Source organism: Anguilla rostrata, chromosome 1 (assembly GCF_018555375.3).
Source record: "Anguilla rostrata isolate EN2019 chromosome 1, ASM1855537v3, whole genome shotgun sequence".
In the NCBI taxonomy this organism is placed as follows: domain Eukaryota; kingdom Metazoa; phylum Chordata; class Actinopteri; order Anguilliformes; family Anguillidae; genus Anguilla; species Anguilla rostrata.
In genome coordinates, this window is record NC_057933.1 from 2,330,496 (window position 1) to 2,355,687 (window position 25,192).

At 44.8% G+C, this 25,192-nt stretch overlaps 1 non-coding gene across 1 annotated transcript; it reads left to right on the forward strand.

The window, feature by feature from the left end:
- The first annotated feature begins 2,753 nt into the window (after positions 1-2,753).
- Positions 2,754-2,826, forward strand: trnav-uac (transfer RNA valine (anticodon UAC)). The gene has a single exon. It is a non-coding gene; the product is annotated as a tRNA-Val (tRNA).
- Positions 2,827-25,192: the final 22,366 nt, after the last annotated feature.

A 25,192-nucleotide genomic window follows, 5' to 3' on the forward strand; every position in this document is an offset into this window, starting at 1 on the left:
TCCATCGTCAAGTTCACAGAATATAGCAGAAGAAGAATGTAGCTTAAGAGCGCAGTATTGGACTGAGCATCGCTGAACTGAGTATAGCAATGCCATTGATGTGCTCCCGGCATAAAAGAAAATGTGTTATATTACCAAGAAAGAAAGAATGTTATAATTTTTATATTTTTTTAAGTTACATTCATTTTGCAGGCACATTTATCCACAGTGGCTTATGATGCAGGAGAAATGTGAGCGCATTCACTTCAATAGTATAAGTAATGGTGCCAAATGTGGCTAACAAAATTCTCAGACCAGGAAGAAAAGACGCAACATAAATAAAGCACTTGGGTAAGCTAACTATGCTAACCAAGAACCACAGTGCACATTCAGAATGCATACAGATCACATGCACCGCTAGCCCCAAGCACAGAAACGTAAAACTGTGATAATGGAATCAGCATAAAAAGGAGGAACGAGCACTCTGCATTTTGTGGCTTCTAAAAGGAATGTTGAACTGTAGAGGTTGGGGGAGGGGTTGGGGTTTGTAGGGATTGGGGGGGGGTTTGGGTGTGGGGGGTTGTTGGCTGTAAGAAGTCACTGTGGACTGGGGACCTGAGCCACAGGCATGTAAATTACTGTACAATTAATAAGGGGGTAAGGGGGGGGAGGCAAGAGATACCTAAGATGCAGTGGGGGGGTGTTTTTACTACATGCCAAAATTCACATTCTCAAACATTTATTCTGAGGCACAAAATGTACACGTATGAATTTTAACATTTATTCTTTGAACTTAACTTTTGTATGTATTTCGATTCCCCCCCCCCCACCCCACCCCCACCCCCCCACCCCACCCACCCCCAAATAACATGGATTTTTCTCAGTGACGCGTGAATTGGAACTGGAATTGGGATTGGAACTTTCTTCCCCGGTTCAGTGGTCTGAGCTCTTCTCCACGCCGCGGTGGACGTTCAGGAGCGTCATGGCAACCGAAGGGATGGCCCACGCTTCATGAAGGACCCGCGGGTCACATGGGAGGAGGTGTCTCGATGAAATCCCAGAGGCGCACACACACAGCTGGCTCGTTCACTTCAGGCCAATCGAGACGCGTGTCTTTCATTCCACGTCTGACCATCTGTTCCCTCTATCTCACAGTTTAATGAGTATCTTCTTTTCTTGGCCAGGAAAATTCTGGTCCTGCCCATCTACCGGAAAAGAACAAAATTATGGACGGGATAAAAATGGAAAACCTCGTGGTGATGACAGCAGCACAAACACCACCGAAATTCAATCAACCTGGAGCCACACAACCTTTGTTTTTAAACTTTAAAGTTGAATGCACATGTGCATTGTGTTACTTTTTTCTTTGCATTAATGGTTTGGCAATTTCAGCACTCGAGTGAATCAATCAAAATTAACTAGCAAATTAACGGTGAAGATAAAGGCACACACTTTCATTCATTTGTTAAGTCAAATGTTGAACAAATCCAAAACAAAAGTTTGTAAAATCCAGGCCAAAATTAAGAATGGATGTTGACTGAATCCAGGCCAAAGTTAAGGATGGATGTTGATTGAATCCAGGCCAAAGTTGAGGATGGATGTTGGTTGAATCCAGGCAAAACTTAAGGATGGATGTTGATTGAATCCAGGCCAAAGTTAAGGATGGATGTTGATTGAATCCAGGCCAAAGTTAAGGATGGATGTTGATTGAATCCAGGCCAAAGTTAAGGATGGATGTTGATTGAATCCAGGCCAAAGTTAAGGATGGATGTTGATTGAATCCAGGCCAAAGTTAAGGATGGATGTGTGAAATTGAATCCTAGCCAAAGGTTAAGATTGATGTTGATTGAATCAGGACCAAAGTTAAGGTTTGATGTGATGAATCCAGGCCAAAGTTAAGGATGGATGTTGATTGAATCCAGGCCAAAGTTAAGGATGGATGTTGATTGAATCCAGGCCAAAATTAAGATGGATGTTGATTGAATCCAGGCCAAAGTTAAGGATGGATGTTGATTGAATCCAGGCCAAAGTTAAGGATGGATGTTGATTGAATCCAGGCCAAAGTTAAGGATGGATGTTGATTGAATCCAGGCAAAAATTAAGAATGGATGTTGATTGAATCCAGGCCAAAGTTAAGGATGGATGTTGATTGAATCCAGGCCAAAATTAAGAATGGATGTTGATTGAATCCAGGCCAAAGTTAAGGATGGGTGTTGATTGAATCCAGGCCAAAGTTAAGGATGGGTGTTGATTGAATCCAGGCCAAAGTTAAGGATGGGTGTTGATTGAATCCAGGCCAAAGTTAAGGATGGATGTTGACTGAATCCAGGCCAAAGTTAAGGATGGATGTTGACTGAATCCAGGCCAAAGTTAAGGATGGATGTTGATTGAATCCAGGCCAAAGTTAAGGATGGATGTTGATTGAATCCAGGCCAAAGTTAAGGATGGATGTTGATTGAATCCAGGCCAAAGTTAAGGATGGATGTTGATTGAATCCAGGCCAAAGTTAAGGATGGATGTTGATTGAATCCAGGCCAAAGTTAAGGATGGATGTTGATTGAATCCAGGCCAAAGTTAAGGATGGGTGTTGATTGAATCCAGGCCAAAGTTAAGGATGGATGTTGATTGAGTAATACGGGCCTACAGTGTCAGAGGGAGCCCGGGATACTAGCACAAGGCTCTGTCTCACTTACTGCCAAAACGAATGGGTAAATTTATGGTGCTCCGACCCATTGTGTCTACAGACTTCTTCTTTTCACCACATGTAGGCAGGAGGTTCCATGGTGTAGTGGTTATCACGTCTGCTTTACACGCAGAAGGTCCTGGGTTCGAGCCCCAGTGGAATCATCTGTCGCTCCTAAAGATGGTCTGTGCATTTCTGTGTGCTGTTTAAAACCCCCTCCTCCCCTTTTTAAAAAAAAATTTGTCTGAGCACACCACTGGTGAGGACTACATACAGTATACAACAATCCTCTGTACAATCTAAACACAGTTCACCTATTCGGATTTTCAATAATATAGTGTATATAGAGAGAGCAAGAAAGAGGAAGAGAGAAAGAGGAAGAAAGAGAGAGAGAGAGAGAGAGAGAGAGAGAGAGAGAGAGAAGAGAGAGAGAGAGAGAGAGAGAGAGAGAGAGAGAGCTGGAAAAATACAATAATCTACAATTGACACTGTATGTAGGTGAGAGCATGAAATCACTCCAGCGTTTCTATATTTATTTTTCGTTCGTGACCAACAAGCAAAGCAATTCCTTATTTTTTTTCCATAAGGCTGCCAGCTCTATACAGTAGCACAGATCAGGTGGTGGTTTTATTTCATTTCATCCCTCCACTGCTGGAAGGAGCCTCCGTGTTTTAAATCACTGTTGACAATGGGGTTCTCTCGGATTAGATACAGGATTCCATTACGTTTTCCGATAAGATGGCCCGCTCAGCAGAGAGGAGTTTATTTATTTATTTTTTTATCATTGTTTTAACTGTCCAGCGTTTCTATTTCCCAACCAGGAATTAGTTTTCAGGAGAAGGGGAAATAAGAAGGAAGAGGAAGAAGAGGGGGAGGAAAAAGAAGAAGTAGAAGAAGAAGAAGATCAGATGGAGCTGTGGTGGAATGCCCATCAGTCCTGTTTTTGTTGGAACTGTGATGAAGAAAGAGACAGAAAAAGACTGTTCATCTCCACATCGTTGCCTAAAATAAATATGATTTCCCCAAGGAAAGGGGTTTATTCATAGATTGGGGACCTCGGTTTGCAATTTGTCATGTTGTGCTAATTTTGGTATCATGTTCAAAATGAGAACAGTGTGGATGACGCCTGTCTTATAACCGTGACAACAGCAGTAATGATTGGATTCCATTGAAATGTGGCCTAGTGCCTGACACCGTTAATTTAATTATTATTTGATTATTGAATATACAGGCTGATCTTTAAGGTGCCATGACATCTTTAAAAATCCCATTAAGTCTGGGTCTTGGTGTAATGTGTCATTCAAAGTAAGCCAGCTTCTTCATCAAAATGTCCTATTACTGTGCTGTGCCATTTTATAATATTGCCCCCCTACTGGTGCAATACCACCTCTTGCATCATGGTGGTATGGCTGCTGGTAACTTGCGTTTTTTTGTGTTTACTATTGGTTACAAGCATTTCTCAGTTTAAATGATTCAAAAGTCTTCACACAGTTAGCGCAACAGCACCAAACTGAATGATGTTTTCATTGGTTTGAATTTCGTTTCCATCTATGAAAGGGTACATCTTCGGATTGACTTTTTTTTAACGTAAAGATGAACCCAGAAAAATATAGAGAAGTGATGGACTGAGGAAGAAGAGTGACTTGGAGAATATACTGCCATGAGAAGAGGAAGACACAAGATCTGAACAGACAGAACCACAGAACTGCATTTTTGTTTTAAAGTGAGTACTGAGTATCGAGAAATGCTTGCGGCCGACCAAAAAAAAAAACCTGCAAAGGCAAGCACTGGCTCTTGAGGCGCTGGTCTTTGTTTGCATGCGGGATGAAAGAGCTGGGATTAATAGTTACACTTTGTACTTTAATGATGTTGCCGCTACACCTGCTGTTCCGCTAATGTCGTTAGCCATATGATTCAGGCGGTTGCACTGAAGTTCCCTCACGCAGTTAAGGCCCAACTGAATAAGACCGTCTGCTAAGTGAATGCAGGGCAGTGTAATTATTGACGGGTTATGATTCTGCGTGCAGGAGACAGTCACGTTCATACTTCGCCGAAGAAATAAAGTAATGGCTTTCTGCTTTGTCTCGGCCAATGGCTGTCGTCATTAATCACTTCCACCGCACAGCCGGCCGGGTTATTTCTGTAGTATAAACGCTGCTGGCATGACCCAGGAATTAAATAGGTTTTTGTTTGTTGCTAACAATCATCAGAAGTGTTTTCTCAGATTTCTGCACCTTTTGGGGTCCTGAGGTTGGGCTGGTGGACTGCAGGTGGCAGGTAAATGAAAATATTTCCTCATCACACAGCGTGTGGCCAATGGTCTCCTCTCTTTCAGAATCAGCCCCTGGAAATCTGTTTGCAGGCTAAAATGATGGCTGAGATTTTAGTTGAGATTATGGCTGAGATTGTGGTTGAGATTGTGGCTGAGATGATTCCCAAGATTATGGCCGAGATTATGGTTGAGATTTTGGTAGAGTTTATAGTTGAGATTACAGTTGAGACTGTGGTTGAGATTGTGGCTGAGATTATGGATGAGAATGCGGTTAAGATTTTGGTAGAGATCATAGCAGTGAGTATGGCTGAGATTGAGTTTTCATACAAGGCAGAGGTGCCTGGCTACTCATTTCCAATGTTGGGTCTTCGACTGATGTGAACAAACAAATGAACACAATGGAGTCTGGGAGTAAGGTAAGAAGAAGAAGAAGAAAAAGAAGAAGAAGAAAAAGTAGTAAGTAAAGCAAGAAGAAGAGTATTATATCAGCAGACAAGGGGATGGGTTTAAGAGAGGGTCAATTACAGTGGGGGGAGAGAGGGAAAGAGAGAGAGAAAGAGAGAGAGAAAGAGAGAGCGCCCGATTCCCATCTGATGTATATGATATAGGCTCTGCTGCGCAAATATCTTCAGGGCGGGGATGCCAACTTTTAATTAAGCAAGAGTGTGCACTTATTTTCGCACGCACTTTATGGTTCTCCGATAAAACCTCATTATGGCTCTGTATTAGCAGAAAGGTTACTGACTCACAGAGGGACGGGGGGGGGACGGCTGGGTCCTGCTCTGGGCACGCTCCACCGGGCGCTGGCCTCCGCGGGGAGCCGTGCTGCATCCAGGAGGAGAGGAGAGGGAAGGAGGCGCGAGTCACTCTGAGCGGTGCCTCACCCTGTTTTTCCCTCTCTCTCTCTCCCTCCATCTCTGCTCCTCTCTCACCTCCACCTCTCTCTCTCCTCCAGCTCCTTCTCTCTCTCTTCCACTCTCCACCTCTTCCTCCTCTCTCTTCCTGCTCTCTCTCCTCCTCTTCTTCCTCCTTCCCTCTCCCTGCTCTCTCTCTCTCCCTCTTATTCCTTCTCTCCCCCTCCTCCTCTCTTTTTCTCATTGTCCTCCTCTTTATAGCTTCCTCTCCTTCTCCTCTCACTGTCTCTGTCTTGCTCCTTCTCTCTCTCTGTATGTCCTCAGCTTTCTGACCTTTGACCTCAAGTGTCTGATGACTGTAATGTGACGTCACATCCCATACAGGGCGCTATGACGCATGCCTCCGCAGCAGCAGTCAGCGTATAATGGCGATGTGGGGCATTCGGCCAGCCCTGATGCCTGTAGGGCAGGTATGTCTCCAAGCCATCGGCGTCATGGTTACGGGGCACAGGTTGCCTCTGTCACAGATGATTAGACACCCCCCCCCCACCCACACACACACATGTATGCACTTGCTGGCCAGCTGACTTATTGGGGATTTAAACGACTCACAGTTCTGTCGATATTTGGAAAATTGAAAGGGACATTGAAAAGAATGGCAGGCTGTCTGTGGGGGGGGCTTTAGGGGTCGCGGGGGCGGGGGGGTGACTGATTATAACAGCTGCTCGGATTCGGATGGTTTCCCCCGTCAGGTCGCTCAGAGGGGAGTGGGGTGCGGGGGGGGGGGGGGGGGGGGGGGGGGGGGGGGAGAACGGCTCCAGATCGCTATGCTAATGCGGCTATCGATTTCTGAAGGGAAAACCCTGATGAGGGAGAGTTAAGGAGCCGGCGTGTAAACCAGGCCTCACATCGGATTTCAGTCGCTGCGGCCGGGCGTGGCAGCGATCGCCCAGCGCTTAGCGGACAGGAGCCTCGCCTGCCTCCGGCCTTTCATTACCCTAAATATCCTGGACAGAGGACTGCATTAAATAAAATAAAAATAAAAAATATATATAAAAAAACATGTCCTTGTAAACAACTAATGCAGGCTGACCTCAATTTAAACAAATGTTCGCTTTTTTTTTACTTTGACTCACAATCGAAGGATATTTTTTTTCTCTTCGCAAATACAGTTCAGCGGTTGCTTATTGTGAAGGTAGTGTCTCCAGATAGTGAAAAAATAAAGACTTTCTTTTCAGGATAAAATGTTGAGTAGATGCAGAGTACTATGATACAATAAGGCCTTCTGGCGCTGAATAGAATCATCCATTAACATTAACATTTAGAAAGAGAACAGGCAATGAATATAAAACATACATAAACTGTTTAGAAATACCACCAAGCTCATTCAGGGCAATAATCAAAAAAGTTTCAGAAGACTGGAACAGGTTGCAAATTTGCCAGGAAGAGGGTGCATGTGAATCGAATGTACGCTTTCAACCACAATTTCTGACCCTATTTACTGATGTCCTTCCCCTGGATCTAAATGCAGATGTCACTTTAGTCACTGTTTCTATTGCAAGACCAGCCAGTTGAGCAGGCTTTGTGACTGAAGCTCCTGCCATCCGTGCCCCAATAATAAACCTTCTTTCAAAGTCACTTAGATCTTTTCCTCTTGCCACCTTGATCCAAAATCAAGGTCAACTGGGCCTGCTCAGCATTTTTATACATACCGCAGAGCATGATGGGATGTTAATTGCTTAATTGTATCTTGCTTTACACTTTTATGGAAGCATCTGTATTCGTTCTGTTTCTCCTCTCATTTATTATGGTTTTTCCTTTAATTTGTCACCCATGTATATATGTATAGGCAGGTGTAGTACATATATATATATATATATATATATATATATATATATATATATATAATAAAAGAAAATCATGCGCTGCAAGGTTTATATATAATAAGCCCTCATTTAGGGTAATAAGCCTTCACCCATTCATATATTCTAATGTTAGCACATGAAGAAAGTATTCACAACCTTATTTTTATACCCAGTTATACACCGCGGCTCAAAGAGAGATGTCATGAAAGGTCCCCTACGCTGTAATTTAAAGTCTCTCCCAGGCTTGGAATGCATTTAAATTTAAGTGGCATAAAATGAAAGCCAGAATTTTCCATTTCTCTAAGTGAGCAACTTGATTTCTGTCATTGCGCATAAAACTCAGCACATTTTCAAAGATGAGGCGTTTACGTTCGGCTGTTTGAAGCATCAAAGGAAGCCATAAACCAGCCTTTCTGAAATCTATCGGCGTGGAGGCCTGAGCCCGTCTGACGGCACCGTCATAAATCCCGACGATGACAGGACGAAGGCGACTGCACACCTCCTTCCGCAAAAGGAATGAATGTTTATACACGTTCTCCCCCTTTTTTAAACTGTCATTTTGTCAATATTAAATATGGATGTTTTTCACCCTACCTTAATAACGGTGTTCACACTCCCCTTGACATCCTGTTTTGGGCTCTTTCAGATTAAAGGGAATTGCTAAGAACTACAGTATTGGTTTCCTCCCATGTACTGTGGAAGTCTGTGGATGATCTGCTTTTAAAATGTGAGTTCTATATGGCTTTGAAGTTGTACACAACCAGCTGACCAGAGGAAGCACCATAGCAGTGGAATAGTTTCAAACTAAAAAGTTTCATCAAGCTACTTTAAAAAAAAAAAAAAAAAAAAAAGATCATATCGATTGACAGTTGACCTCAATGGGGTCCTAATTGCTTTAAGTATGGACGCCTGGTCATGACACTAAGTCAATCATAACCCAAAGACACAGGAGGAAAAGACAGCTTGTCACACCTACATTGAGATAAAAAAATCAATCAACTTATATGCCTGTCATCTCAAACCTGGACTGAGCAAGAGACAGTGACAGCAACCAACACACACAGTGGGTCTCCAGAGCTAGGTTTGAACTCCCAGTATGGATCCCTGTAATTTTACAAACATTGTAAATGTAATAGATAATGTGCTAATACATTCTCGAGAGTCCTGTGACTCTAACCTGCCTGCCTGTGCTACAGCATATTTCCAGTGCAGGTGTTTTGCAAAAAGGGCTCCATTCTGTGTCGCACTTCCTGCTTCCTTTCCCATCATGCAATGGGAGATAATGCATCACATGTAATGTGTCCTGTTTTGAAATATCAAATATCACCACCCACTGTGAAATATCACCACATGGCGCCTTTGTAAATGTATTATTATTTTTTAAAAATAGATGTTTATTCCATTTACTGTGGCAGATTTTCATTCAAAGGCTTTTCTATATCTCCCTTTGTGCACTTCAAGCTTGCTTACCTTTCTCTCTCTCTCTCTCTCTCTCTCTCTCTTTTTCTGCCTCTCTCTCCCCCCCCCCCCCCCCATTTCCCCCACCCTGACCCTCTCTTAGACCCACCGACCTGTCGGCTGAAATAATACTCTCAGTCTTACAAACCTTACTCGCCGACTCGAGATTGCGCCCGGCCCGATAATGACAACTCCCCACCATTAAAGATAACGATCTGTCATTGGCTAGCCGTCACACTACACAGCCCCATTTAACACACCTGTCAGTCACTTCCTTTCAAGCGCTGCCTCCTGGTCAGGACCTCTTGATAATTTATTAATGTAGCACAGGAATGGACAGGCGTATTTTTTATTTTATTGTGGAACTGTTGTACAACACGCTCATCCGCAGCATGATCCCGGTGATTGCTGCCATGGCCGCTGAAGGGTTTTTAAGGAGAGTCTTTCTGTCGCAGCACGGCAGGCAGACGCCGTGGGTTGATCGCAGTGCGCCTTCAAGCCGGAGACTAGCGTGGGATTTTCTGAACACTTCCCGTATTTCCCGAATGTAGGTCAAGATCACAACCGAACTGCCTAAAGCTGCCCTGACGCTAGATGCTAGACGACTAAAGTTTGACACATTCTCCCATTTAACAACAGGCATGAGTTTTTAGTTTTCAGATTCGGCTAAGACTGGGAATCATGCAGATTCGCACGTTATAAGACTGCAACAGGATTCTTTTGGGGGTTCTATATTTTAGCCCTCCTCCGATGTGCTGATGTCAGACAAATACAGCGCGCCCATTGGCTGTAGGATTATAAATTTCGTTGTTGACCGTCACAAACCCTTTGAGCTAATGCTTATGATAATATTAAACATGTTTGAATTGTCAAGACGAGAAAAAGCCGTCTGATTAACATCTCACAAAAATCGTGTGTCGTGACGGGGGCGCGCACCGACTGAGGTAAGACTGGAATGATTTTCGTATGACTTAAAGCCAGCATTAGTCGATTGCATTGTGCTCTCAAACTCGATGAGACATATTGAGTATAGTCCCCTTTTAAACCCAATAGCAGTGTGCTTTAAACGCCACCTAGAGGATACTAAAGTCGTGTATTTGGTAAACTTGCATCTGAATAGGTCTTACAAAAGACTAAAGGCTGTTCACGCAGAAAAAAATCCAAAGTTCGCAACTCTTTATAGGCCACTTCATCCACATCTTTCACCACACATCTGCAACCGGCTCGTACTGTACTTGTACACAACGTATTCACATAAAAATATATATTTCGTCGCATTGAAAACAAGTAATAAACATGCTGTATATGGATGTTGTTGTCCGTATCTCCAAACAATAAATATTTAATTTTGATTTCACCTCATTATTAATGTAAGTCGCTGGCCGTGCATCACACTAGCGGCGCACTGACCTCAGACTATTACTGGTGTCATTTTTAAAAGACAACATTGTCATTTAAGAGACGGAAACAACTAGGAAATTATTAGTGATTTCGTTTACTTTTGCTCAGCAGGTTTTGTTCATTATTCTGTTGACTGAGGAACAACGACTCGCACATGTTTCGGATTTCAGATCAGTTCCCTCGTCAGCGCGTCTTCAGTAGAGTGTGCACGTCGGGCCCAAGCGGGAGGTGTTCTGATTACTAATGATATCAGAAGTCTCCAGCAATTAACTGCAATTAATGCGTGGATAAAGATGTCTTTCGACCAAATATAATTATCTAAGTAAATTATCTCAGTTTCATATGCTGTGCTAATGCCGATAGCGAGGAAAATGATTTGGGTAATCACAACATTTACGTCAGTTATCGAGTTAGGACGTTGAAGTTACGAGAAGAACATATAGGACATTAAAATTCAGGGGACGATCATTTTGTGATAGTTTATTCAGAATAAAGCTAACCACCTCAAAATGAGAAAAAAAGCCGTAAACAACTACAACCGCTACACAACTTTGAATGTAGGTGAACTACTAGCAAACTGTTGCTAAATGTAATTAAGCTACAAGTTTAACTACATGCAGGTGAACTGCTCTCCTGATTATATTTCCCAGAATGAGCCCCCCAAACTCAAACCCCATGAATCCCTGAGACTCGTGAGTGTAAAACACCATCTGGAGATGAGTGGCATCAAGGTCTCTCTCTCTTTTTTATTATTTAACAGTGAAATTATTGCCGGACACAACTCTCGTGTAATACTCAGGAGAACTAGACATTCACACATTCCTGAGGTGTTTGGATGCTTTGGAACAGAAACAATTGAAAGCTGCCCACTTGTAATCTCTTTTTCCCACACAAAGGTACGACACCAGAGTTTTGTTCCTGTTTGTATTGCATAGTTTAACATTCATGGGGGTTAATTGAGTGGTTGTCAACTGAATCTGCCCTTCTGACCCTAGCTGTCTCTCCTGAGTCTATACCTCCCTCCCCCCTGGGGAATTACTGCTCTGCTGTTCCTGATCTCTGCACTCAGCGTTTGCATCGCGCTGCGCTGTACGCGGCTCTGGGTTACAGCGTCTGATCCGGAGCAGGTTAAGTGAATTAAAAACATGGGGTCACTTCCATTCTTATTCAGTCGGTACAGGAAACGTGAACTGCTAAATGCCCGGGCCGTTCGTTGAGGACTTTCAAAATAATTCACTGAATTAATTGACTTGATTCATTTTCTGACTGCAGCTCTGATTTATTCTTTCAAAGCGCTCTTAAAGTTCTGTAAATGTGATCAGCTGTGACATCAGAACCGTCCGCGGTGTAAAATTTACCTTGTCAAACATGGCGCTGGAGTTACTGTCATTGTTTTTTATTAGAGACCCAGAGTGCTCCATTTTGAAACTCTGCTCTGAATAGAGGCTCTGGGGTTCCTTGAACAGCAAAGCCAAGCTATAGTCTGTACGGTGGGATATGAGAGGCTGCCAGAATCGGTCCTTAAGTCGTGTTCCATTTTGCGCTTAATGGTCATGCTTGACCCGCCCTGGTCCTGGGGCAGCTGCAGGGTCCCCTGATTTTCAGAGCCTTCTTAGCGAGCGGACAACTGGTCCCCCGCACGGTTCTGCCAGTGAGGGTGAAGGGGGAAGGATGGGCAGCCTGTCCCATCCGACACAAGCTTGGATGGAGGGGTGTCTTTCAACAGATCGCACTCTGTGAATCCTGACAAGTCCAGATACGGTCTATGGTGGAAAATCCCCGCATAGGGCAGGTAACCAGTGGGCGGTCTCAACAGTGCCCCCTCTGGCCAACTGAGTACCTGCTACCTGTGTGCTGTCCAATGACTGTGCAGCACAGCTGATTGACTGCAGACTGTGAGGCCTCTAACAGTGTAGGCTGAGGAAGCACACGCACGCTGGTTTGACTGGATATTCCACACTTAAGACTTCAGAAGAAAATGTACCAAGAAAGTTAGTAAAATAAAAAAGGAAAATAAATCTCGTAGTGGTTAAGTGACAAATTATGTTTTTTTTCTATATTAATTTTGTGAAGGGCTCTTCAATTTAGTGCTGAAAATGATAGGGGTTTCCTCTTCAAAAGGATAATATTCCACAGAGAATGTCTATTTGACATTTTACAAGACTAAAAGTGCTTCTAAAATTGTTCCTCATTCACTGTCAGACAGAATCTACGCAGACTGTTGTTATTTAATTATATATATATATATATATGTATATGTAGTCATAGCAGTTTTAGTATTTATTTATTAGCACAATTCAACCTGCTAATGCTTCTGTGTTTCATTTAAAAAACCCAAAGAAGAATAAACATTCTGGGCCTTTTTCCACTGAAGAAGACGCTTAATAACCCCTGAGATTAAACCTGGTGTTTACACGCATGTGCTGATGTTCTTTTCTTTTCTCACCACCGGGGGCGCTGCGCTGTGGTGCTGTGCTACAGCTCAGATAGCCCGGCTGAGAGGAAACTGACACAGGAGGGCTATGCTGGGCTTGGCATCACTGTGGTTGTCTGTGCTGTGCTTGGCTGGGCTGGGCTGTGATTGGCTGAGATTGGCTGTGCTGAGCTGTGGTTGGCTGTACTGTGCTGTGCCAGGATTTGATTGTTTGTGCAGTTCTGGGCTTGGCTGTGGTTAGCTGCTGTGCTGGGCTGTGGATTGGCTGCGCCGTGCTGGGCTGTGATTGGCTGTGCTGGGCTGTGATTGGCTGAGATTGGCTGTACTGTGCTGGGCTGTGATTGGCTGTGCTGTGCTGTGCTGGGCTGTGCAGACAGGACCTGGGGCACCTCTGTGCTGCCACACACTCACACACAGGGCACAGGAGAGGAGGCCGGAGGGAGGCTTCCTCCCCTGAGAAGCGGAACGGAGAGGACGGAACGGAAGATTAATTATCATTATTAGGGAGTTCTCCTGGAGCAGCTGCTACCAGCAGGGGCTGGGGCTGGGCTGGGGGGGGGGGGTGGGCGGAGAGGAGGGAGGGGGTGTGCGGGAGGGGATGTGACATTTAGGAAATGTGCAGCCAGGTCTTTCAGCTCTTCGTTTTTTTTTTTTTTTTTTAATTCCCTCGCTCTCCCTCTCTGTCGTTCTTTTTTCCCTTCCCTTGTTTTTGTCTCTGAGTGGGTGAATGTCTAATGGGGGTTAATTAGGCCGATTAAATTCCTCTCCTATTTTCTTAGCCCTTCTTGACTAGCAATCGTGATACTATGGTGTGTGTGTGTGTGTGTGTGTGTGTGTGCAGGAAGTAAAGAAACCTGTTTTAATCCGCAATCGGAGGGAGCAAACAAGTTCACAATTCTGCAAAAATCTTTCCTTGTAAAACAAAAAAAAACTGTTCCTGACAGAGAAATATTATGTTCAAGTACTCCCAAAAAGGAATCACAGTAAAATATCCTGTGTTAATTTAACTCTAACAGAGTAGGTGCTGCATGATTCCATTTTGGACCAATTGTATTCTGTCAGAGTTCACATAACATATTTTGGACATTTTACTGTGAGTGGTCTCTTTAGGACAAAAGACAAAAGTCTCTTTAAGATGAGGGATTGTCTCTTTTGGGTGCGGGTTTGTCTCTGTAAGATGAGAGATTGTTTCTTTGGGGTGCGGGTTTGTCTCTGTAAGATGAGAGATTGTCTCTCTTGTTTGCTGTAAGTTTGTCTCTGTGGAAGTACTGTAATAGGATTGTACTCTGTGGTGCGGGTTTGTCTCTGTAAGATGAGGGATTGTCTCTGTGGTGCGGGTTTGTCTCTGTAAGATGAGGGATTGTCTCCTTGGGGTGCTGGTTTGTCTCTGTAAGATGAGGGATTGTCTCTTTTGGGTGCGGGTTTGTCTCTGTAAGATGAGAGATTGTCTCTTTGGGGTGTGGGTTTGTCTCTGTAAGATGAGAGATTGTCTCTTTTGGGTGTGGGTTTGTCTCTGTAAGATGAGAGATTGTCTCTTTTGGGTGCGGGTTTGTCTCTGTAAGATGAGAGATTGTCTCTTTTGGGTGCGGGTTTGTCTCTGTAAGATGAGAGATTGTCTCTTTGGGGTGCGGGTTTGTCTCTGTAAGATGAGAGATTGTCTCTTTTGGGTGTGGGTTTGTCTCTGTAAGATGAGAGATTGTCTCTTTTGGGTGCGGGTTTGTCTCTGTAAGATGAGAGATTGTCTCTTTTGGGTGCGGGTTTGTCTCTGTAAGATGAGAGATTGTCTCTTTGGGGTGTAGGTTTGGCCGAAAGGCACATGTTTGAGTGTCAGAGCTTGAGCGATCTCTGATTGTTGACATTATCTCTCTTGCATTTAGGCCAATTCGATTTTTTATCACGATCGCTGTGCTCCTATGGCTGTATAACTCAGTAACGTTGTGACAGACATCATTAAGTACCTGACTGTTTTCTAAAACGGAAATCTGCAACGGCCAATTCAAATAACCTCCTGAGACCCGTCCCCTGTCAGGGACACGAGTCGCTGGTCTTCATCTCAAGTACCATATAATACTCTGCTACAAGGGACATTCAATAAAAATAAATGATTTAAAAAAAAAAAATGCAATGTGTTTTTGTCATCCAAGACACTTCTATAATGTCAAATAAATAAATAGAATACTTGAACTTATCTGGGTTTGAGACCTATTACTAACCTTGGTCTCTATTCTGCAGAATGACAGTTAACTGGACTGTGCAGTTCACATCCATTGTTCTCAAACTTTACTTTAAATAACGACTTTATGATCTCAAAATCACACAACAAAAAATACACTTCTCTGTTATTACCTGGAAAACCTCACTTACGTACAGCACGTTCTTTTTAAAAAAAGTTGTTCTGACAGTGAGTCTGCCAAATGATCAAATGTAAATGTGCTTGTGGACCTAGGAAGCTGTTATTTAAAGTAAAGTTTGAGAACAATGGGTGAGAATCTTACAAACTTCACACCCATTCTTGCCAAAATTTTCTCATTCCCAATCAGGTTCTTCTCATGATAACCGAGAACTGAAAAACTTGTCGGTATGTAAAACACATTTCTGGCTCGGAGACCCCTCCAAATGTGTACAAACTCATATCAGAGCGCACCTATAGCTATACAGGCATTCCTAAATTAAACATGCGAATGCACAAACATAAGAGCGCACACACACGCGCACACACATGTACCCTCGCCACAATATTGAGACTACAAGCCATTTACACACAGAGATACACCTAGCTTGCCATCGTTTCAAAAACCACTTGATTAAAACCGTTAAATGATACACAAACAAAGGTCTTGGCAGTAGCGTAGCGGTGGATGATAAATAAGAAATAAATCACCTCAGCACCTAATCACAAGCTCTCGATTTCGCTCTTTTGATATTGATTAGGTGACCTGTATGCAAGGCAAGCCTTGGGAAGAGTACAGGTAGGCAGTACAGAATCTCCCAAATGGTTTCCAAGCAACTCGCAGTAACCTTGAGCGATGCTGATGAGATGAGCTTCCCGCGGCCTAGCCAGCACTAACGCCTGGCTCAATTACCTCCCAGAGTCCAGTCCTCCAGCGCGAAATTAATCTAATCATCTGCCGAGAAAACGATATCTGAGACGCGCTCATGATAATAACAGCGACCACAGCAACAGCAGCATCACCACGGGTTTATACGGACAGTAATTTAAAAGTTTATTAAGAGGAAAGCAAAAAAATAAATTAATAAATAAAGCCTTTTGCTAACGAGGACAGAAAGACGCCGAGGGCGTTGTTTAATAACTGCAGCTCACAAATGAATTATGATTTAGGATAATGAGGCCTATGGGTGGTTAGTCTGACCTGGACAGCAATCTGTGATTGGCTGATCATATGAGGACCTGAGAGACTCAATCTGCAAAGCAGTGGCTGATGGGAAAGTAAGTGTGGAAGGCCCTTTTTTCAGGAAGGGGGGGGGGGGGGGAAATAACCTTAGGCTTTCTGTGTGTGTGTGTTTAGCTTCAGCCTTAGCATTCTGCTCCACGAATCTGCTTCTCGTCTCTCCCAACTGTTTCTTTACAAATTTGGTGGCCTCTCTCTCTCAACGTCCCACCCTCCCCTGTTCCATCCTGGAGCTGGGATGACGCAGAGGAGAGCTAACAACCTTTAACTCCACACCCTGCACCCCCCCCCCCCCCCCCGCACCTCCCTCGCCTCAGGAATGCTCCTCGAGAGAGAGTGAGAGAGAGAGATGGCCATCGGAAGACCTCCATAAATATTTTATAGTCCAGGTGGGTATCGCCTGGTCTGACTTCCCAAAAGGTTTTTACTTTTTTACACTTTATTTTTTAGTTTTTTCCCCGTCATTTAAAAAAAATTTTTTTTTTTAGGTCTGCAAGACTCGGCCCTGTTTCACGAAGCGGATCCCTGCGTTTTCTGGATTAACTGCACTGAGTAAAACCCGGAAATTCTCCCAAATCTGGAACATGGACTGAAGTAAAAAGAGCTGTTCCGGGTTTTACTCAGCGCAGTTATCCAGCTAACTCAGCTATCCTGCTTTGTGAAGCAATGATCTGTCCGCGTCTCGAAGACGACACGTCTGAGGGCGACGGGAGAACCTGCCCACTTGGTCCTCGCTCTCTTGCGTGCGTTTTACTGTAAGCAGACGAGGCAAAAATAATTTTCCCCAAGAATTTTTATTCGGATTCGCGCCGGGCCCCATTGGGAAACTCGTCCCTGGAATCGTCTGAGAATCGCGAGCGGGGAGCTCCGATGTTTTTTCAACTAAGCAGCAAAAAAAAAAAAGCAGCCCTCCTTTACCACTTCTTTTTTATTATACCCAGAACAGAGCCAATTCCCAGGGCGACTCCGTCCTTCTTCAGGAGAAAAACATTCTTCAGACTCACGGTTGATGTTGCGGCTTCAAGAAGCCCATGTGAAGTTTCACAGGGTTCGAGCCATCAGGCTGCAAAGGATTCTGGGATCGCCCCCATTTTTCCATTTGCTGGGAGCGGTTTGAAAGTGATAGGCCCCCTTCAGAAGAACAGAGGAGCGGTTGAGAGACGTTAGTCTCGTGTGTGTCGAGGGGGAGCCCTCAGTGCCGTGCTGTGGCTCAGAAAAAAAAGAACAACTTTTAGAAAATGGCCTCATGCGAGAAAAACAAACAACAACAACAGCAACAAAAAAAAAAAAAAAAAAAAACCAGCCATTTTGCAAGAGAGAAATATTATCTTTGCAACCCCAGAACAAGATGGAAGAAGATGATGCAATCGCAGAGAAAGCTGGGAAACTTTTCTCCAATGAAGTGTGAGATCAGAGAGATTAATTATGGTTGTCATGACAGCGTGAGCTGGATGTGCTAATGAAGGCTGGTGGTAGATAAATATATGTTATCATCACAAATTAATTATGCTTCATTTAGCTGGTTGAGTACAAAACCCCCTGCACCTGTGATTTTCCTTTAAAAATATTAACACACGTATGATGATTTTCCTTAACACTCCACAACATTGTGGCCTGAAATTAGCCGACCGTGCGATAAACGCTCAGATGCACTGAATAAAGACACAGCATGTGTCTGTCATAAAAATACGGTCTCAACTATAATTTTTTCCCCTCGCCTGCAAACGGCACCAAAGTACACCAATTGATTGGCAATAGTGAGGAATACAGACAGGTGTATGTACATCGATAACATCGAAAGTTCATGGACCTTTTTGAGTCTTTAGCGCGTTCACTGGGCGGGACGAGACCGACCGATGTGTCCAAGGTCAACGACGCCGCCCTCGGAACTGAGCAGAAGTAGGATTCTGTCCTCAGCGTGCGCATTCCTCAGCTCGGAGCGCAGAGGTACTGTAACAGAATAAACGCGCTGTTTGTAAACCGTGTGCGTTGGAGGCGGAGCACGCGGGGTTACGCTTCAGACACATTTAAGGCGTGTCACAGATTAGTTTGATGGCTCACGGTGCAAAGCTCCGACTGAAGTGAGCTCTGTCTCAACGCGGGCGACGGCGGCGCCTTCAGCCGGCCGCCAGCGAGCCAGCGAGTGTCGAAGCTCTGCCGCAGGAACAGGGCTCTCTGGCTTTCAGTGGGGACGGACGCACCCATTTACGCGTTGCATCGTTGCCACCTTCATCATCATTATCATCATCGTGATGATGATGATCGTCGTCATCGCCATCATCTCCATCATCATCATCAGCTTCAACCTCATCATCGTCGTCATCATCAGCTTCAACCTCATCATCATCGTCGTCGTCATCATCTCCATTATCTCCATCATCATCATCATCAGCTTTAACCTCATCATCGTCGTCGTCATCATCAGCATCATCACCGTCGTCGTCATCATCATCATCATATCCACCTTCAACGCCAGGACTGCAGTAATATCATGATTATTTAATAGAGCACGCCGTGCCTGCAGATGTTGAGAGCGTGTGTGAGGGGTGTGTAAATATTTCAGGGTGTGTGAGACTGACACACACGCGCACACACACACACGCACGCACGCACGCACGCACACACACACACACACGCGCGCACACACTCTGTGCCTTTCCCTATAAGCTGGCCTGGCCCAACGGTTTCCATGGCAAATGAAGTGCAGAACCTGTCCTGTCTGAGTCTGATTCTGCCGGGCGGGGGGGTGGGGGGGGGGGGGGGGGGGTGGCATTTCAAGTTAAGCTGCCGTTGACATCTCATATGTCAGAACAGTCGTTTCATTACCCACACGCTTGGCCTCGCAAGACATCCTCCACCTCCTTTTCCTGGTCAGCTGTAATTCTGTTCTCTCTCTACCTCCCTCCCTCACTCTCCCTCCCTCCCGCTGTCTCTTTCTCCCGCTCTCTCCCTCCCTCTCTCCCATTCTCTCCCTTTCTCTGCTCTCTCCCTCCCTCCCTCTCTCTCTCCCTCCCTCTCTCTCTCCCCCTCCCTCACACTCTCTCCCTCTCCCTCGCTCCCTCTCTCTCTCTCGTGGGTTATTTTCCTCCTGCCAGGGCTTGAACTGACAGCCCGTGTGCTGATGTAACAGGGGTATGCCCACTGCTAGCTTCCAACCGCAGCAGCACCGAAAAAAGCCAGAAATACTCTCTCCCTGCACAGCTGAAGACCAAAGGTCTGCCAGAACTCTCATTCCCCCTCCAGTGGTGATGTCACTTCCTGTATCAGAGGATCACTTGCTAACTCACCTTATCAATGTCACTGCCATCACATTGCTCATACACTCCCCTGTTAATTTCTAATAGATGCATTTGCTGATTCTCACTGACATTGTCATTGTCCCACATTCTGTCTCTGCCACGTGGCTCTATGTCCAACACCTGGGGCACCACCTGTTACTCCACCTTTCTCTCCTCCTTTTGTTCCTTATGGATGACCATTCATTGACTCTTTATTCAGCCAGGACCACCGTCGTCAAAGCTAAAATCTTTATTAACAATCTTAAATGGCAACACAGTTATGTTTGGCGGTGCGGCTCTGTTCTGGAAGCCCTCCCACCCATCCCACGCAAGCATGCATGGGTAAGGCAAGGTGGGCAGCAGCAACCCCCCCCCCCACCCCCCCCAGTGGGGTGTACACAGAACAGATCCAGCAGCAACACAGACCTGATGCACAGTTGAGCTTAATGTACCCCAGGAAGGGAGGGTTACATTACATTTATCTGGCAGATGCTTTTATCCAAAGCGACGTACAGTAAGTGCATACCGAAGGTCATTGGAACAACTACAAAACACAGGTCCGATAAGGTACAATACGTACGTAACAGTTATCCATAGCCGTGAAAACATTATGTCCTGTTCGCACAGTGAGCATAGGCTAGGTCAGAAAGTCTTGGTAAGTCAAACTATTATTACGGTGAGCTACAACATCAAGATGACGATGCAAGTGCAGTGTAAGTGCTGGATGGAGGAAAAGTGTAACATGAAAGTGCTAGAGGGACATGATAGAAGGATACATGTGATAAGAGTGATCCTAGATTGGGAGTGCCCTGCAGATAGGCACAGTCTGAAGAGATGTGTTTTCAGACCACAGAGAAGGATGGGTTCAGGTGAGGGATATTCCTTGCTTCATTGCTCAACAGCGCCTCCTCTGGTCAATGGGGTGTTAGCGGTCTGCATGTAGCGCAGCTGCGTTGGTGGACTGCACCATAAAAAGACGCATGGCCTGCAACACCCGCATGCTAGTGTGTGTGTGTGTGTGTTCTCAAAGGAATAGCTTTGACTACGATGCAGTCCTGTAATAACCATTCCAAACGAGCACAATAAAGAATAGTGCCCCCCCCCCCCAAAAAAAAAAGCCATATCATGCTTGTCCTTTCTGTGTTCCATCGCGGTCACGGTCAGTGTTCGGTCCCCATAGGGATGTTCCTGGCCACTGTCGATTGGTCGATAGCCGGGGAAAACCGTTAGCATTTGTTGGCATTTTGCTGCTGTTGTTGTTGCCGTGGGACCCGTGGAAGCAGGTGACATTTGGTGGAGTCCCCCAGGAGAGGAGGCCGTGTCATAACACAGGTGCATGGAAATGGCCAGGCCTGTCCCCGTTTACCTGGAGGCGAGGGGTGGGGTGGGGGTGGGGTTACAGTCGATTCTCCCAGCCTCTCCCAGGACAGATAACATTCTGCTTTACTCTGGAGCGGCTAATGGGGACTGCTTTGGGCAGCGGCCGCCACCTTTTCTTGACACAATTCTAACCGCGGCAGAACAGTGTCAAAGGATCATGGGTAACGTGGGGTACGAGGGCTTCTGCCAGCTTCTAATTGGTCCGCGGTTCTTGGGTTTCCCTGAACCTAATTGGTCTGAGGGCTTGAGGGACCGGGCTATTTTCACAAGCGAGCCAAAAGCTCGGCTTTTTCACGGAATATGTATTTCAAAGCCCAGGGATTTGGTGGAATCAGTAATTAATAAAGTCGCCCCTGATTCAGGCTCTTTGTCAATTAACTCTGGTGCGCTCTGCCCACCCCCACCCCCCCTCTCCACTGACCCTTTTTACGTGTTCTGGTTCTAGTTCATGCCATTATTTAACACTCATCCATCCATTATCTATACCCACTGATTCCTGGCCAGGGTCACAGGAGGTGCTGGAGCCTATCCCAGCATGCATTGGGTGAGAGGCAGGAATACACCCTGGATAGTTATTAGATATTTAACACAGGTCCATAATTTATTATTATTATTATTATTATTAGTCTAGATTCTTTATTGCTGTTCTCTAGTGTTGTCTTAATGTTTTGCACTTCCTGTAGTGATTTCTGTCCACCTATCCCAAAATAAATCTCAGGTGGATAATGGACCGACAGACAGATTCTGAGGAGTTTCTGGAAGTGCTCTCTCCTCTCATTCTCTGTTCCTCCTCACCTGGCGCAGCGTGAAGGACGTCTTTCAGACCGGGACCCTCGTTTTGATTCCCCCCGCTGCGGAACGAGGGGTACCGCAGGGGCCCCGGGGAAGGGGCGCGCGGGGCACCACTTAAAGCTCTTCAGCCTGACGTCCTGGGGAAGGAAATGAATTCAGCGTCCGCCAGCCGGGAGCCATTATGAACACGGACAGGAGCCGGTGTCTTAACACGAAACCGCGTCCGAGGACGAGCACCCAGAAGAAGGAAGCAGAAATACTATTTTTTTAATTAAATTTTTTTATTTATTTTATTTTAAGAAAAACACTTTGATGTCTGTCTCAAGGACTTTTGAAAACTGGTTGAAGAGGGTCTCCAGCACAAATAGCTGAGTTTTGAAAAAGAGGAGAAATGATGTGCTCTTTGCGGCTGGGGCGGAAGTGATTGTGCTGTGAGATGTGAAATTACAGGTGAAGTACGAGTGAACCTCGGAGGGAAATTGGTGCCCTGATTAAGCCAAATGATTGGAAATTCAGTCTTCACCCTTTATAATCACCGCAGTTCATATGCCATTGGATTTTAAAGAGTACCGTGGCACATTTATAATGGAATAGTTGCCACAGTTTTTGTTTATGCCATAGGATCTTTGACAGTACCATGGTACATTTGCTATGGTATACTACGATACACTGTACCATGGTACTGTATTTTTGCACACATTTTAGTAGATTATGGTGTACCATCATTTAAAGAAGCATGGCATTAACATACTGTAGCATGCTTTTACATTCGCCAGAAGCCAATGCCATCTCTCTCTCTCTCTCTCTCTCTCTCACACACAGGCACTCTCTCTCTCTGTCTCTCACACAGGCACTCTCTCTCTCTCGCTCTGTCTCTCACACAGGCACTCTCTCTCTCTCTCCCTCTCTCCCTCCGCATTCCCTCCCGCTGTCCTAGCCCCAGAACCTACCCGCAGAAATCTCCGCGTTTATCGCCGTGGTTACCGAGTCTCTTATGTCGTTAGCGGGGAAAAGCTCATCGGTGCGTCTCTGACGCCCTGAGGGGGTCACGGCGGGGGGCGAGCCCGAAATGCGCATCGCAGACAAAGGCGGATTGATTCCGTCGCCGAGCGCTCTGTCACCGATCGCCGTTTTCTTTTTTTTTTCCCCGCCGAAGAGCAAAACAACAAAAAAAGAAAAACAGAAAACAGAAAATGATGACGAGAAAGAAAAAGAGCAAGAAACAAGAACAGGCCGCTCAGCCCAAATCCAGGCGAAGTCATTTACCCGAATGGAGCTGGGCTCCTTAACCACGTCCTTCTGGGGGCCGGAGTTTTAGAAGCGGTGCGCAGGAGCCATTTTCCACCCTCCATTAATAGCACGGCATATGAACACGATTGTGCTGAACTTATAAACAAAGCGGACGTCCTGACTCGCAGGCCCAGAGGGTCTCAGCTTCTGCTACATGACCGGGAAAGCCGTTCCGCACATCGATTAACTCTCTGTGTAAGAGTAATAATCAATAATCAATATAAATCAATAGATAAAAACGCTGTCTGAGATCAGTAGAGCATTTGCGTTCGGCTCATTTCCAGCTACGCCTCGTTGTTCTGCTGAACCTGAAAAAGTGTTTTGTAGTACACATTTTTAGGCCCTTTTATGAATTTAAAAACCTAAAAGTCAAATTTCTCTTAGTTTTCCTTTTGGCTGAGGCAAGTAGATCCAGTCTAGGCCTGGGTGAAGATTAAGGAGTCTGATTTAGCCACGTGCACACACACACACACACACGCGCAAGCACACACGCACACACACACGCAAGCACACACATGCACACACACACACACACAAACACACATACACACTTGCGCTCACACGCACATGTACGCAAGCACACACACACACACACACACAGACATGCACACAACACTGGATCATTTATATTGAACTGTATATGGGTTGATAAAATATAGGAAATTTGATCTGATATCAGTAATATTTGCCTGAGTGTGAGGACAGGACTATGACAGCAAGACTGGGTAACGGTGGTAGCTTATCAGTGTTGGCCCTCCTGTCCAGTAAAGTTCATAAAAAGTCATTTAAAAAAAGACATATAAACCAATACCAAGCAGTACCGGATCACGGAGTGGAATTATTTCACAGTTATACAAGTAACCCTGGGGCTATCATTCAGTTTGAAGATTAAATTAGATACGCAAAACTACGGCACTCTAGAAGGGACAGAAAGGTTCCACTGCACTGTGTAACCCAGAAAGTGACTTCAGGCGAAAGCCAAAAGCGATTCATTAAAGGAATATAGAGGATTAGTTTATACGCACATGACAGACATCATCCAATCTACAAGTGACAGGCAAAAAATTTAAAACACTATCACATAAATACCAACTATACACAAAGATAAAAAAAAGTTACACTCCCTGACATATAGAGTTGATGAATCAGTGGTTTCTAATGTTTAATCATACAAAATGATACCCTCGCAGAAAAGAGCGGGAGAATGCTCAATTTTTCGCTGTGAAGAAGAGACGTAATGGGGTTGTCAGAGAAAACAAAGGGATAAAGAGAAGATGGCCGTTTCTCCTCAGCATTGTACCGAGAGCTGCTGGGAAAACACGACTGTGTGCCTGAAATCACTAATGAACGAGCAACGATTTTCTGAAAGTTTTCCCCTCAACCTGAAAGAAGCAGACAATCAAAATCAATTCTGCAGTAAATCCCTCAATTCCAATGTGTTGATAGAACATTAAAAAAAAACCAAAATGATGGACTACTCTGCAAATTGTGCGGGCTGTCGCTTGTTTGGTGAGATATCACGACTGCTTCAATTCTTCGTATAATTAAAGGTTCGGCTACAATAGCAGGGTAATCTAAAAAGGGGGGGAAAAAATTGAAAGCATCGAATGATATTTCAGAGTTGCCTTTTGTGTGTGTGCACCCACAACTTCACAAAGAACTGAAGTGTGCTGGTTGTTAAATTTCGCCAGAAATCTTAGTGCTGTGCTGTTATGCAGATAAACACGTGATACTTTCTACTGAATGTACATGTGGGAGTATTATTGTGTTTTTATTGCATTATACAAGATTATCAATAATAATAATAATAATAATAATAATAATGGTGAATGGTGAATGGTGAGTGAATGGTGCGTGCACCCTGTGATGGATTCGCGGCCTGTCCAGGGTATATTCCTGCCTCTCGCCCCAATGCACTCTGGGATAGCCTCCAGCACCCCCCGCAACCCTGCCCAGGAATAAGCGGGTATAGAAAATTGATGGATGGATAAATTAATAAACAAATTAATTAATTAATGTACAATCTTAGCTGAATTCAATTGCATCAGCAAGGCATAACGACGGATCTGACTTGTAAAAAAGAAACTCAGTGGGGA